At 45.0% G+C, this 15,010-nt stretch overlaps 3 non-coding genes across 3 annotated transcripts; all 3 read left to right on the top strand.

Moving 5' to 3' along the window:
• Positions 1 to 447: 447 nt before the first annotated feature.
• trnaw-cca (transfer RNA tryptophan (anticodon CCA)) lies at positions 448 to 519 on the top strand. Its single transcript has one exon. It is a non-coding gene; the product is annotated as a tRNA-Trp (tRNA).
• A 7,241-nt stretch (positions 520 to 7,760) lies between these two features.
• On the top strand, positions 7,761 to 7,832 carry trnaw-cca (transfer RNA tryptophan (anticodon CCA)). The gene has a single exon. It is a non-coding gene; the product is annotated as a tRNA-Trp (tRNA).
• Positions 7,833 to 14,508: 6,676 nt separating this feature from the next.
• trnaw-cca (transfer RNA tryptophan (anticodon CCA)) lies at positions 14,509 to 14,580 on the top strand. Its single transcript has one exon. It is a non-coding gene; the product is annotated as a tRNA-Trp (tRNA).
• Positions 14,581 to 15,010: the final 430 nt, after the last annotated feature.

Here is a 15,010-nt window from a genome sequence, read left to right as displayed (position 1 = left end):
AAGGCTTCGGGCACTTGTTTTAACGGCCTGACATCCAGACCTGGTGAATATCGAACTTCGAATCTTTCACATGTAACCGGAATGCGATAACTATGCCACTACGAAGGCGGCTACGTAAATATACAGACCATGGAACCCAGCTGGGTGCAAAATAGGAAAGGGAAATATGCAATTTCAGTCAGCTGATCGGTAGCAGAAGCTGTTGAAAGGTTTTTACACAGTCTCAGCTAATGAATTTCTGTCCAATTTGTTCGCTTCCGTACCACTTGGAGCTGACGACGCCTGGATGCAGGAATGTACACACAAGTAGGGGTGCGTCAACTTAAACACAGCAGGCCGGCCACTAAAGTTCTGCAAACCGAGCCGGGGAACTATAAACGACGGCTACCTTCTGCAATTATCAATGCTATATGACCGGTGAACCTCACTCAATCCGGCGGAACGCCCGACCTCGTGGCGCAATGGTAGCGCGTCTGACTCCAGATCAGAAGGTTGCGTGTTCGAATCATGTCGAGGTCACAAGCGCTGTGTCGCATTTTGTCATCAAAATGTTTGCTGCGTGTCCGCTCAGTTGTTCTTTCCGGATTTCAACGCAATTTACCCTTCGGAAAACAGCGGGCAGAATTTAGAGCTGTGTGGCTACTTTAAACAGTGTAATGTCGTGTCGAAAATGAAGTACTGAACTGTGTCGAAAAACAAAATCGTCTTTTAGTTTATTGCAAAACCTGGGAATTTGAATTAAAAAAGAAAATAGTGGGAACATTCAGTAGATCATTCAGCATCGGTGGAAAGGAGCTACATTTCCAGCACGTTCCATATTCCCACCGTTTCTACGTTGTTATAAGAGGTCACAACCCTGACACAGTGGTGTCAAGAAAACAACCTTTTGCAGAAAGCAATCATTCATAATTGAACACGTCAGACTGGCTTTAAGGATATATGCGCCCTTTAACATGTAGCCAGGAAAAATGGGAAGTTCATGACGAGGATAATGGTGAATCGTCAAAAGAATTTCAGATTTCGGTCACGATTGGTTTATTGTCAGGTATACCGGGATGGAAAGAATCCGCACAAAGAAGACAATGTACATAGAAACATAGAAACATAGAAACATAGAAAATAGGTGCAGGAGTAGGCCATTCGGCCCTTCTACATGATAACGGTAAATATTTCAATAAATGAAATAAAAGCAAAACAGCAGATTTGTCCAAAGATTACACTGCAATCTGAAGTAATGCAAAAACAGTTCTAACGTGTCGATAATGGAATAATCGAGAGAGGCAAAGCGTCCAAAGCGCGGCCGCACCTCTAGGAAGGGGATGCGATACGGGTGATTGGTTCAGAAGTCTGACAGCACTGGAGTGAAAGCTGCCGTTAAGACTGGCCGTTTGGACTTTCAAGGTCTTGCATATTTTCCCTAAATTTAGAAGAAAAATTGGGTTGGCTCTATTGACAGGCATCCTTTATTATCAAAAAGTACACATAAGGGAAACATCATAGATAGAACTTGGAGCGATTTCCGTTATGGAACTCTCGTTATTGACGTAGGGTTGAACTTTGGCTGGGTGGACGGTGAGGGAGGATAGGAGAACGCCACTAGTGCTTAATTAGATTCTACTCAGGAGACGATACTGTAGGTTGTTTCCCTCTCTCTCCCATAGACGGTGATGACTGTCGATCAGGAAATTCCAATTCATTCGCTATGATATCCAGTGGAAGAGATGATAGAAGGTAAGTCCTGTAAGGTAGATTCAAAGATAAGCTGGAAAGGATCTCATATGAACCTGGAGCTTGCTATACGAAAGATTAATTTTATTGACAGCAATGTGCTATCTTCTCTAAAGGTATTCGAGTTAGGGGTAGTGCATATATTCCTTTTATCTTGAAATGAACATGTTTAATCTTTGCCATCATTTTCTGAGATCCATGCAGAGGCAGTGTCAGAAGATCTTTACTGAGGCAGCTTTGACTCTCAGAATTCTCAGCCTGTGGATATGCTGCTCTATCAGAGCGGAGGGGATCTGAGGTTCTGTGGGGTCTTTCATAATGGAGACACACACTGTCGCAGAAATGGTGTTATGGGAAATATTTCACTGTTGGAATCGCGTGTCTGAGAGTCCGATGCATTGCCTGAGGCATACTACTCGGTCATCACTGAGACGTTCCCTCTGCGGAGTGTGCCTGCTCTGTGGGAACTGTGGGAAGCCCTCCTTGGTGTTTACCTATGTTCACATTGCTCCGTGAATAGAAAAGAAACAGAATCTGTGTCCTTATCAAAGTTTTCCTGCTATGCTTCATTATGACTTCTTCTTTGATGATAGTGACCATAGTTTACTTTTCAATCAATCGTTAAAGTAACGTGATGAGATTTGGGATTCATAAGCTACCGTCTCCCTGCCCTAACAATCTCTTTCTCCAAATCAGCATCTAACTTGTCTGCAGTTCCCAGAGTTCCGCAACTAAGCCTGCGCAAGTAGCAGTCAAAGGGCTGTGACCTCTTCACATTCCCTATCCCGTCGCCGAGCTGCGTGCTTAGCTGCCTATACCCGGAACGGGAAAAACGATGGGGAATGTCCCCTCTCCTTCCGATCCGCTCCCTTTTCCACTGCCTGCCCACCACCAGTGCGGCCGGGAAACATCCACTATTGACAGTTGTAGTTGTCTTCTGTTGGTTTGTAAAACACTCTCAATCCTCTAACTTCCCACTAATTTTTGCTCTACTATATGTCCTCTCTTTGGCTTTTATGTTGGCGTGAACACACTTGTTAGCCACGGTTGTGTCATCTTCTCTTCAGAATATCTCTTTCTCTTCCTCTTCGAATTTCTGCCAGAAATTTCCGCTATTGCTGCTCTGCCATTAGCGCGGCCAATGTTCTTTTTCAGATTTATTTTGGCCAGCTCCTCAGGGAGACTCTTGGGGTCCGAGAATTTCGTTCTGTTAATCAAAGTAGAAAGAGCTGCTCTACGTCAGGAGACGTGATGCTGGTTGTTATAGTTGAGGTGTAAGTCCGTGTAAGTAAGTTTCCGATAGACACCATGTTCGAAGCTACCATCCGGTTTCCGGTATTAGAATGTCCCGGAAAGAAAGGGAACAATTCTTCTCCATCTCCTTCGTAAACTGAACGTTTGGATGTATGCTGTTCAGATGGTCCCGGAACTGTTGGAATGACCGGAATCCATGAGGTCACACCATGAAAGCATTTTACTAAAGGAAAAGGTCTCACTCTAAGTAAGAACTGGAATTCCATTGTAAAAATCGTGGGAGAGCAGGAGCCTGATTGGATGAGGACTAACCAATCAGGTAGCACGGACTACAGGGTATAAATACCACTTGACTGGACATAACCAGGCATCACCCTTGAAGAAGATGACAAAGTTTGTCATCGAAAAGGGGAGGTGTAACGAGACCTGGGTGTCATTATACACCAGTCATTGAAAGTGGGCATGCAGGTACAGCAGGCGGTGAAAAAGGCAAATGGTATGCTGGCATTCATAGGAAGAGGATTCGAGTACAGGAGCAGGGAGGTACTACTGCAGTTGTACAAGGCCTTGGTGAGACCACACCTGGAGTATTGTGTGCAGTCTTGGTCCCCTAATCTGAGGAAAGACATTCGTGCCATAGAGGGAGTACAAAGACGGTTCACTAGATTGATTCCTGGGATGGCAGGACTTTCATATGATGAAAGACTGGATCGACTAGGCTTATATTCGTTGGAATTTAGAAGATTGAGGGAGGATCTTATTGAAACGTATAAAATCCTAAAGGGATTGGACAGGCTAGATGCAGGAAGATTGTTCCCGATGTTGGGGAAGTCCAGAACGAGGGGTCACAGTTTGAGGATAAAGGGGAAGCCTTTTAGGACCGAGATTAGGAAAAACGTCTTCACACAGAGAGTGGTGAATCTGAGGAATTCTCTGCCAAAGGAAACAGTTGAGGCCAGTTCATTAGCTATATTTAGGAGGGAGTTAGATATGGCCCTTGTGGCTAAAGGGATCAGGGGGTATGGAGGGAAGGCTGGTACAGGGTTCTGAGTTGGATGATCAGCCATGATTATACTGAATGGCGGTGCAGGCTCGAAGGGCCGAATGGCCTTCTCCTCCAACTATTTTCTATGATTCTATGAAACGTCGGTTATGATCGATACCTGCTCCCAGCTGGAAGTCCGCGAAGAGTTTATTCGGCTTCTGTTGTGCCTCGGCAAATTACTTTACTCCACTGTAATACTGATAGATTTGACTCCTCCTTCTCAGATTTCATGATGAATTCGATCATATTATGATCACTTTTCCCAAGGGTTCTTTTACCTTAAGCACTCTGATCAACTCAGGTTCATTGCACAATATCAAATCCATAATCGCTAACCCTCTGGTTGGCTCAACCACGAGGTGTTCCAAAGCGCCATCTCGTGGGCACTCTCGAAACTCCCCCTCATGAAATCCAGCACCAACCTGATTTTCCCAGTCTACATTACGATCCCCTGTTGTCATTTGTAGGCCACATCCTTACTACTGTTTGAGGATCTGTATATAACTGCCATCAGGGTAGTTATACCCTTGCATTCCTTATCTCTATCCACAATGATTTCACAACTTTCGACCTTATATCACCTATTTCTAATGATTTGATTTCATTTTTTCCAACACGAAAACGTACTCCAATCCCCTGCCGCCTAGCTGTTTACCGTTTCGATACAATTTGTATCCTTCGACATTAAACTGCCAGCTATAATCTTACAGCCACGATATAGTGATGCTTACAACATCATACCTGCCAATATGCAACTCTGCTGCAAGTTCATCTACCTTATTCCGTATACCATGCGCATTCAAACACAACATCTTCTGTTCTGTATTCACCCTTTTCGATTTTGTCCGCCTTTTACGTGGCAACTCATCTTGTGACTGCAATTTTGCCCTATCATCAGCCTCAGTACACATTGCCTCTGTCTGTAAACCGATTACATCATCTTCAACACTATTATCCGCCTTTCCTGCCATAACTTCTTACATTGAAATATAGGCAGCTTAGGACATTAGTCTCAGCACGTTCAATCTTCTTTATTCCTAACTTTGTCTGAGGTCTTACACAAACTCTCCACTAACTGTTCCCGCTCTCATCCCCCTGCAACTCTAATTTAAACCCCACCGTAGAGCGTTAATAAACCTTCCCGCTAGGATATTATCCCCCCTCTAGTTCAGGTGAGAACCGTCCCATCTGTACAGATCCCACCTTCCCTTATATGGCAGTACGCGGTTGGGAAATATCAAGTTGTGAGTTCGATCCTCACCGAGAGCACTATATATATCTTCCTTCTCCTTTCTTTCTCTTTCTCTTTGCTCCAGTAGGTATCACTCTTCGAACTTCAAAATTCTTAACATTTTTACCTCAAGCAGAAAGAATTGATTCCGGTTCTTTTCGTGGCTTGGTGGTACTGTGGCAGAGGGTTTAGGGCGATGGATTTTGGCTCCAGTCTCTGAGGAGATGTGAGTTCAAATCCTACCCTCACCAAGGTAAAGTTTTCCCCAGTGTGTTTTGACAAGCTGATCTTTGGGCGGTGAGTCACAGCCAATTTTTACCTCTTAACTAAAATCCTGATTCCCGCTGACTGTCCCAGTAAAGAACACATCCAGTGATTTTAAAAAGAAAATGCATATTGCGCAGGTACTGTTGCCGCTTAACATCAGGTTTCATGATATATGCTCGTGGTATTACACCGAATTCTCATTCAGTTTTCTACTTCAAAGTGAAACGAGATAAGAGGAATTGCTGACACTGTACAGCAGCCAATGAGCGGCTTTCGCAGAATAAACAACAGAGCGGTGCACCTTGTAATTTGGAAATAGCATGAGTTTAATTCTATCGCAAAGCTGTATGTGGATTTGTGTGCTGGACTTGGTCACTTAAACATACAAGATTCCCAGCAAGGGTTGCGAGTTTCCAGAAGGCCAAAGACTCCGTGTGTAACGGGATATAACGGCAAGATTCCGCAGCCGACTCGCCGCAATCGCCGTGAGGAGAAAATGAAAAAAAAATCTCTCGGGCCCGATTTGAGCTGTCCCCCATCAGCTCAGAACCACTTCCGCTACGGCACAAAGTCAACAGGGTGACGAGAGTCGACGGCAGGTTGTTGCGAAGTAAGAGTCGAGCCGTGTCTCTTTTAACAAGTGCTTGTCGCAAAATCAGCCTTCAAGAGCGTTTCGAAACTTTCAGGCTGCAAACAATCCCGGATTATTCCATAGGGCATATTCAAAGTAATTGCAATAGGCCACTGAACAACCAAATAAAAGAGGCTCCTTGCTGACTACGGAGCAAATAGAATAACATGGGAGCCATCAATAACATGTTCCAAAATCCCGGGTCTGCCTAAAATGGAAATGAAATTTCGTCATGTGAAAAAATGATGATAACGGCGGGACTTTGGAATCCTGCTGAAATTAACTGAAAAACCAAGTGGTTGTGACATTTGTCGATGAGCCGAGCCCGTTTGCACCGACACATTTCCGTCTGCAGAGGTATGTACTCTGTCAGCCAGCTCGGATTGGCAACAACCGCTCCACAATGTCTTTCAGTACAGGTGTACCACAAGGCCGTGTACTCATCCCCCCGCTCTACTCGCTTTATACTTATGACTGTGAGACTCAAACAGCTCCAATGCCATATTTCAGATTTCCGACGACGTCACTGTCCAATTTAATAATAAATTAACCTTGAACCTCGTTCTGTTCGTTCGTAGTGTGCAGGCGGGTGTGTGCGTGAGATGATGTCTTGAAGTGCATCTGGGTGATTGGACGAGGAGGTGACAGATAGGAGCTATAGGCAAGTAGTCATAGCGGGACCTCCAGAGACAAGTAAGTGGGTAACAGTCAGGAGGTGGAAGGGCAAGAGTCAGATACTAGAGAGTACCCCTGACATTTCCGCTACAACAACCTTCACCACTCCGCCGCAATTGAACTGCACCAGACATTTCACATTCCGCTAGTGGTCCTGTGAGTTCCTTCCTGTGTGTGCAGCTCGGAGATTTCAATCCGAAAGGCAAAGGAAAAGAAACAGTACTGTGTAATCGGAAAGAAATAAACGGTGAGAGAGAGAGATACTCAGGAGGAGGGGATGTGCTGACTGTTGGCGGGTCTAAAGACTCGGGCACGATGAGAACACAGTGGGATTAATTGTGTACATTTACAATTAATGTATGTGGCTTTGCACTGGTCCAGTACTTCGTCCAGCCAGAGCTGGTCATCGACTTTTGAGGGTTTGTTGGGGTGTTTTCAAACTGAAAGTGTATTCCCAATTTTCTGCAGCAAGACTTCGGGCACTTGTTGTAACAGCCTGCCATCCTCTGCTTGGTCAATATCGAACTTGGAAAGTTTCGCGTGTAATGGGAAGGTGATAACTACGACACTACGAAGACGGCTATGTAAAGATACAGACCATGGAACCTAGCTGGGCGCAAAAATGAAAGGGAAATGTACAATTTCAGTCAGCTGATCGGAAGCAGAAGTTGTTGAAAGGTTTCTACACAGTCTCAGATAATGAACTTCTGTCCAACTTGTTCGCTTCCGTACCACTTGGAGCTGACGACACCTGGATGCAGGAATGTACACACAAGGAATAATTCTCAGTAGTGGTGTGTCAACTTAAACACAGCAGGCCGGCAACTAAAGTTCTGCAAACCGAGCCGATGAAGTATACACAGCCGCTACCTTCTGCAATTATCAATGCTATATGACCGGCGAACCTCACTCAATCCGGCGGAACGCCCGACCTCGTGGCGCAATGGTAGCGCGTCTGACTCCAGATCAGAAGGTTACGTGTTCGAATCACGTCGAGGTCACAGGTGCTGCCTTCCGATTTTGTCATCAAAATGTTTGCTGCGTGTCCGCTCAGTTGTTCTTTCCGGAATTCAACGCACTTTACCCTTCGGAAAACAGGTGGCGGAAGTCGAGCTGTGTGGCTATTGTTAACAATGAAATGCCGTCTCGAAAATGAAATACTCCGTCGAGAAACAAAATCGTCTTTTCTTTTATTGCAAAACCTGCAGTTGCTGGGATTTTGAAATTTAAAAAAAAGAAAATAGTGGAAGCATGCAGTAGGTCATTCAGCATCGGTGGAAAGGAGCTACATTTCCAGCACATTCCGCATTCCCACCGTCTCTACGTTATAATAAGAGGTCACCACCCTGACACAGTGGTGTCAAGAAAACAACCTCTCCCTCAAAACAAAGAAGCTGGTTTTGTGCTACAGGAGGAATGGGGACAGGCTAACCTCTATTGACATCAATGGATCTGGGGTTGAGAGGGTGAACAGCTTTAGTTCCTCGGCATCCACGTCACCGAGGACCTCACGTGGTTTGTCCACACCAGCTGTGTGGTGAAAGGGGCACAACAGCGCCTTTTCACTTCAGATAGTTGAAGAAGTTTGGTATGGGCCAACAAATCCTAAGAACTTTCTACAGAGTCACAATTGAGAGCATCCTGACTGGCTGCATCACTGCCTGGTATGGGAACTGTACTTCCCTCAATCGCAGGACTCTGCAGAGAGTGGTGTGGACAGCCCAGTACATCTGTAGATGTGAACTTCCCATTATTCAGGACATTTGCACAGAGAAAGGGCCTGAAGGGTCATTCGGAACCCGAGTCACCCCAACCACAAACTGTTCCAGCTGCTACCATCCGGGAAACGGTACCGTAGCAGAAAAGCGAGGACCAGTAGGCCCCGGGCCATCAGACTGCTTAATTCATGCTGATGCAACTGTATATCTATGTTATGTTGACTGTCCTTTTTTGTATCTGCTATTCATTATAAATTACTTTAAACTGCATATTTAGACGGAGTCATAAGGCAAAGAGGTTTACTCCTCATGTATATGAAGAATTCAAGTAATAAAGTCAATTCAATTCAATCTTCCTTCGTAAAGCCAATGGAAGCCATCATGTAACATCACACATAGAGTAGTACAGAACAGCACAGGCCCTTCGGTCCAAAACGATTAGATCAACTTTTATCCTATTCTAAGATCAATCGAAGTATCCCCTCCCACACAGCCCTCCAATGTTCACGTTTCACCAGATCGAGGAAGAGGAACGGGGTCTGAAAAAATGCAAAATTTGTATTGAGTGAATGAAAAGAAAGATGTACCAGCTCCTGTGCCAAATGCACGTTTGCACAGTATTTATCTTCCATGCAGGTATCTTGTGCCCAGCTTTCTGGTCTAGTGCTTCATTCATAATTCAACACGTCAGATTTTCTTTAAGGACATGAGCGTCCTTAATCATGTAGCCAGATAAAATGTGTATTTCAAGGAGAGGATAATGGTGAATCGGCAAAAGAATTTCGGATATCGGTCAAGATTGGTCGATTGTCAAGTATACCGCGGTTGAAAAAATCTTCACAAAGAAGACAATGTACATGATAATGGCAAATATTTCAAAAAATGTAATAAAAGCACAACAGTAGATTTGTCCAAAGATTGCACTGCAACCTGAAGTAATGGAAAAACAATGCTAACGTGTCGATCATGGAAAATCGAAAGAGGCAAAGAGTCCGAAAGCGCGGCCGCACCTCCAGGAAGGGGATGTGAAACGGGTGATTAGTTCAGAATTCTGACGGCACTGGAGTAAAAACTGTTCTTAAGGCTGGTCGTCTGGACGTTCGAGCTCCTGTGCATTCTCCCCAGATGTAGAATAAAAATTGGGATGGCTGTATTGGTAGGTATTCTTTAATATCAACAAGTACACACGAGGGAACCACCATCGATAGAATTCGGAAGGAGTTCCCTTTTAGGGCTCTCCGCATTGACGTCGGGTTGTACTATGGCTGCGTGGACGTTGAGGGAGGACAGGAGAGTGCTCTTCGCGCTTAATTAGATTCTGCACGGGAGACGATACTGTAGGCTGCTTCTCTCTTTCTCCAGTAGACGGTGATGACAGTCGATTAGAAAATTCGAATTCACCATCTGTGATATCCAATGGAGGAGATCTTAGAAGGTAAGTCCTGTAAAGTAAATTCAAAGACAAGCTGGAAAGGATCTCATATAAACCTGGAGCTTGTTATTCGAGAGATTATTTTTATTGACAGCAATGTGTTATCTTCTCTAAAAGTATTCGAGTTAAGGATAGTGCATATATATTCCTTTTATCTTGAAATGAACATGTTTAATCTTTGCCATCATTTTCTGAGATCCATGCAGAGGCAGTGTCGGAAGATCTTTAACAGCTTTGACTATCAGAATTCTCATCCCGTGGATTTGCTGCTCTATCAGAGCGGAGGGGACCTGAGCTTCTGTGGGGACTTTCATAATGGAGACACACACTGTCGCAGAAATGGTGTTGTGTGAAATATTTCACTGTTGGAAACGAGTGTCTGAGAGTCCGATGCACTGCCTGAGGGACAGTACTCGGTCATCGATGAGACGTTCTATGAGGAGTGTGCCTGCTCTGTGGGAACTGTGCGAAGCCCTCCTTGGTGTTTACCTATGTTCACATTGCTCCGGGAATAGAAAAGAAACGGAATCTGAGCCCTTTTCACAATTTTTCCTGCTGTTCTTCATTATGTGTTCCTCTTTGATGATAGTGACTGTAGTTTACTTTTCAAACAGTCGCTAAAGTAACGTGATGAGATTTGGGATCAGTGAGCTGCTCTCTCCCCGCCCTGAGAACCTCTTTCTCCAAATCAGCACTCAACTTGTCTGCAGTTCCGAGTTCCGCAACTATGCCCGCGTAAATAGCAGTCAAAGGGATGTGACCCCCTTCACACTTCCCCATCCCGTCGCCGAGCTGTGTGCTTAGCTGCCTATACCTGGAACGGGAAAAACGATGTGGGATGTCCCCACTCCATCTGACCTGATCCCTTCGCCACGGCCAGCCTACCACAAGTACGGCCTGGAAACATCCACTATTAACATTTTTAGTAGTCTTCTGTTGGTTTGTTAAAGACTCTCAATCCTCTAACTTCCCACTAATTTTTTTTTTTTTTTTTTTTGCTTTATTATATGCCCTCTCTTTGGCTTTTATGTTCGCTTTGACTTTTCTTGTTTGGCACGTTTGTGTCATCTTCCCTTCAGAATATTTCTTCCTCTTTGAGATGTGCGTTCGAATTACTTCCAGAAATTTCCTCTATTGCTGTCCTGCCAGTGTTCTTTTCCAATCAATCCTGGCCAGCTCCTCTCTCATGCGATAAAAGGACCAAGTGCTTTCCCAGCATAAATGACGAATGAACTTCTCGGGTTTCTAGCAGGGTACAGGTATCTACTATCACCAACGTTTCGATGACAAACTCTGCCATCTTCTTCAGAGATTATGCCTGGGCATGTCTAGTCCGGTTGTACTTATCCCCCCGTAGTCCGACCCTCCTGATTGTTTTGTCCTCATCCAGTCAGGTTTCCGCTCTCACACCCTGTTACAATACAATTCCAGTTCTTTTCCTCCAGTTATATTTCATTGTCTTTCCTTACCAGGTGGTGTCTGAAGCCATTGGCGCGGCACAATTGTTTTGCACCGTCGAGGTGAATCCTATGGTCTTTGCGAATGCAACGTTCGGCTACGGCCGATTTCTCCGGTAACCCAAACGGATACACCTCCTTTGCTCCTTGTTGCGGATCCCGACGGTGCGTCCCGCCTGGCCTGTAAATGCTGCTCCGCATTCACAGGGAATCCTGCAAAAAACCAACCGACCTGAGACCAAGGTGATCGGCCACTCGCATAATTTATGACCTGAGCTCCTTAACAGGTTTGCGGATGATGTTAATCCGGTATTTCTTCATGATCCTCGCGATCCCTCCGTAAACGGTGGAAATATAGGGAAGACAGGCGGTAGTGTCGGATTCCTCCTCGTTGTTCAGGTTCCTGGTTTTTCTGTCGGCCCTTTTAAATGTCGAATTGGTTTACTTCATCTTATACCCATTCTGTAGGAGCGTCGTGCGTAATCGTCTTATTTCCTCGGGAAGCCTCTCGGGATCCGAAATAGATTTCGCTCGGTTAATCAAAGTGAAAGTTCCGCCCTTCATTAGGAGACGTGATGATGATTGTTATAGTTGAGGTATAACTCTGTGCAAGTGAGTTTCCGATAGACGCCATGTCCGAGGCTACCATCCGGTTTCCGGTATTAGAATGTCCCGGAACGAAAGGGAACCATTCCTCTCCTTCTCCTTCGTAAACTGAATGTTTGGATGTATGCTGTTCGGATGGTCCCGGAACTGTTGGAATGACCGGAATCTATGAGGTCACAGTATGAAGGCATTTTACCAAAGGAACAGGTCTCACTTTAAGTAAGAACTAGAATTCGATTGTAAACAGGTCTGATTGGATGAGGACTAACCAATCAGATAGCAAGGACTACGGGGTGTAAATACCACTTGACCTGACATGCCCAGGCATCATCCTTGAAAAAGATGCAAACTCTGTCATCGAAACGTCGGTTATGATCGATATATGTACCCAGATGGATGTCCAAGAAGAGTTTATTCAGCTTCTCTCGTGCCTGAGCAAATTCCTTTACCTCACTGTAATACTGATACATTTGACTTTTGTTTCGCCTTCTCAAATTTCATGGTGAATTCGATCATATTACTATCACTTTCCCTTAAGGGTTCTTTTACCTGAAGCACTCTAATCAATTCTGGTTCATTGAACAACATCAAATCCCAAATCGCTAATCCTCAGTTTGGCTCAAACAGGAGATGCTGGAACACGCCATGCCGAGAACACTCCCGAACCTCCCCCCCCCTCCCCCCCCACGCCCTTCCTGGAATCCAGCACCACCCTTTTTTTTTAACAAATCTACCTGCATATCTAAGTCCCCCGTCACTATTGTAACATAGCGATCCCCTGCTGTAATTTGTAGGCCTTATCCTTACTACTGTTTGTGGATCTGTATAGAACTGCCATCAGTGTATTTATACATTTGCAGTTCCTTAGCTCTATCCACAATTATTCAAAAACTTCCGACCCAATACCACCTCTTTCTAATGACTAGATTTTCATTCTTTTCAACAGGAAAACGCCTCTCCCCGCTCACCCTCTGCCTATCTGCCTACCATTTCGATATAATTTGTATTCAAATAAAAGAGGCTCCTTGTTGGCTACAGAGCAAGCAGAATCAGACGGGGGCCATCAGTGACATGTTCCAAAATCCCCTGTCTGCCTAATATGGAATTGATAATTTCGTCATGTTAAAAAATAATGATAACGGCGGGACTGCGGAATCCTGAGCTGAGAGACCAAGTCGGAATAGTGGACTGCCACACTCGATCTGCCACCTGATGATGAGCCGAGCCCGTTTGCACCTGCGCCTTTGCATCTGCAGAGTTATGAACTCGTCAGTCAGCTCCGATTGGCAACAACTCCTCCACAATCTCGTTCAGCACAGGTGTACCACAAGGCCGTGTACTCATTCCCCCGCTCTACTCGCTTTATACTTATGACTGTGAGATTCAACACAGCTCCAATGCCATATTTCAGATTTCCGACGACTCCACTATCCAATTTAATAATAAATTAACCCCGAACTTCGTTTTGTACGTTCGTAGTGTGCAGACACGTGTGTGCGTGAGATGATGTCTTGAAATGCATCTGGGTGATTTGACGAGGCGGTGATAGATAGGAGCTATAGGCAAGTAGTCACAGCGGGACCTCGGGAGACAAGTAAGTGGGTAACAGTCAGGAGATGGAAGGGCAAGAATCAAATACTAAAGAGTACCCCTGACATGTCCGCTAGAACAACCTTAACAATTCCGCCGCAATTGAACTGCATCACATATTTCACTATCCGGTCGTAGTCCTGTGCGTTGCTTCCTGCGTGTGCAAGTTGGAGATTTCAATCCGAAAGGCAAAGGGAGAGAGAGATACTCACGAGGAAGGGATGTGCTGAATGTAGGCGGGTCTAAAGACTCAGGCACGATGAGAACACAGTGGGATTAATTGTGTACATTTACAATTAATGTATGTGGATTTGCACTGGTCCAGTACTTCGTCTAGCCAGAGGTGGTCATAGACGTTTGAGAGTTTGTTGGGGTCTTTTCAAACTGTAAGTGTATACGACGTTTCTGCAGCAAGGCTTCGGGCACTTGTTTTAACGGCCTGACATCCAGACCTGGTGAATATCGAACTTCGAATCTTTCACATGTAACCGGAATGCGATAACTATGCCACTACGAAGGCGGCTACGTAAATATACAGACCATGGAACCCAGCTGGGCGCAAAAAAAGAAAGGGAAATATGCAATTTCAGTCAGCTGATCGGAAGCAGAAGGTGTTGAAAGGTTTGCACACAGTATCATTTAGAATGAATTTCTGTCCCACTGGTTTACTTCCGTACCACTTGGAGCCGACGACACCTGGATGCAGGAATGTACACACAAGGAATAATTCTCAGTAGTGGTGCGTCAACTTAAACACAGCAGGCCGGCAACTAAAGTTCTGCAAACCGAGCCGATGAAGTATACACAGCCGCTACCTTCTGCAATTATCAATGCTATATGACCGGCGAACCTCACTCAATCCGGCGGAAAGCCCGGCCTCGTGGCGCAATGGTAGCGCGTCTGACTCCAGATCAGAAGGTTACGTGTTCGAATCGCGTCGAGGTCACAAGCGCTGTGTAGCATTTTGTCATCAAAATGTTTGCTGTGTGTCCGCTCAGTTGTTCTTTCCGGATTTCAACGCAATTTACCCCTCCGGGAACAGCTGGCAGAAGTAGAGCCGCGTGGCTACTTTTAACAATGAAATGCCGTGTCGAAAATGAAGTACTGAACTGTGTCGAAAAACAAAATCGTCTTTTAGTTTATTGCAAAACCTGGGAATTTGAATTAAAAAAGAAAATAGTGGGGACATTCAGTAGATCATTCAGCATCGGTGGAAAGGAGCTACATTTCCAGCACGTTCCATATTCCCACCGTTTCTACGTTGTTATAAGAGGTCGCAACCCTGACACAGTGGTGTCAAGAAAACAACCTTTAGCAGAAAGCAATCATTCATAATTGAATACGTCAGACTGGCTTTAAGGATATATGCGCCCTTT

Source organism: Mobula hypostoma, chromosome 2 (assembly GCF_963921235.1).
Source record: "Mobula hypostoma chromosome 2, sMobHyp1.1, whole genome shotgun sequence".
NCBI classification, from domain to species: domain Eukaryota; kingdom Metazoa; phylum Chordata; class Chondrichthyes; order Myliobatiformes; family Myliobatidae; genus Mobula; species Mobula hypostoma.
This window is presented reverse-complemented; position numbering and strand designations above follow the sequence as displayed.